The 1,424-nt window shown below is 48.2% G+C and overlaps 1 pseudogene; it reads right to left on the bottom strand.

Annotated features, from left to right (window-relative positions):
- Window positions 1-1,424, bottom strand: part of LOC101999385 — a 4,911-nt pseudogene that overhangs the window by 2,498 nt on the left and 989 nt on the right.

Here is a 1,424-nt window from a genome sequence, read left to right as displayed (position 1 = left end):
ACACACACACATACAAACAGACACACACACACATACACATAGGCCGAAGCTGTTCTTTTGTTCCCACCCGCTCCAATCCAAAATAATCACACAGAAACTATATTGTTTGCAGTACTGTTTAGCCAATAGCTTAAGCATATTTCTGGTTTACTCTTATACCTTAAATTAACCCATTTCTATTAATCTGTGTATTGCCTCATGGCTGTGGCTTACTGGGTAAAGTTTCCTCCAGCATCTGTCTTTGGTGGTAGCTACATGGTTTCTCACCGACGCTGCCTTCTTTTTAACCAGCATACAGTTTAGTTAGTTTTCCCACCTAGCTCTATTCTGCTAAGCCACTGGCCCAAACAGATTTATTCATTAACCAATAAAAGCAACACATAGACAGAAGGACTTCCCACACCACACACACACACACACGCACACACACATGCACACGCACACGCACGCACACACACCTACTGAGGACAGGCCGCAGGGATTAATATAGCCAGAAGAAGACAGAGAGGCCCCAGCAGAAGGATCCAGTTTCACCTTGTCCAGTAGTCATTTGAAGGTGGCAGGAGACAGTTTCCTGATCTGCCATGGTCTGCAGCGCCCGCGTGCATGCGGCATCCACACCTTGATGAACAGCGCGTGCAGAGCATGGATGGCGGCCCCACCAGGAGAGCAGCCGTCATCCTTGAGCTCCAGTGATGGATGCTGAGTCCAGTGCATCTCTGCTGCGGCCAGCAGGGCCAAGGCCCCCACCAGACGGCCAGACGCCCTGAAAGCCCCATTTTCACACCAACATCTGCCAGAGTGTCCAGGATTCGAGAGCATGGCCAGGTTCACTACCACCGAGCCCTGTGAAAACTGAGCCTGTGACAGCATGGATCACATCTTCCTCCCCTTCTGGAGGAAATGAGCCTCTCTGTGAGCCTGACACCCTCCACCTGAACATGAGTGCATGTAGCATACACAGTAACCGCACCGCGCACCGTGACTGGGGTGTTGGTTGTACAGTGGATGACTTTGGAAGCTGTCAGTTTCTTTTCAATGGAGTTGATGATAGCCCTGCCACAGAGGACACCGCAGTGTGCCTGACCTCGGTGTTAGGACCAATTTCATCCAGGATGAAGGGATTGTGTGTGGCTTCACTGCCAAGAAATGTACATTACCGTGGCACACTGTGTCTTTGTTGTGGGGTGACAAGTTAACCCCTATCCTCCAAAGGGCAGAGACTGTGACTTGGTCCACGCCTGGGAAGCTGGCCATTATCTTGTGAGCAGCCAGAACACCTGCTGCTGTGAAGCCCTCTGCGTTTTTCTTTTTCTATTTCTATTTTCTAGTTTTGTTATGTAGTCCAAGTTAGGTTTGAACTCTTTTATTATTATTATTACTATTATTATCATTATTATTTTTATTACTGAGATCTACATTTT

Source organism: Microtus ochrogaster, unplaced genomic scaffold, assembly GCF_000317375.1.
Source record: "Microtus ochrogaster isolate Prairie Vole_2 unplaced genomic scaffold, MicOch1.0 UNK14, whole genome shotgun sequence".
Classification (NCBI taxonomy): Eukaryota; Metazoa; Chordata; class Mammalia; order Rodentia; family Cricetidae; genus Microtus; species Microtus ochrogaster.
This window is presented reverse-complemented; position numbering and strand designations above follow the sequence as displayed.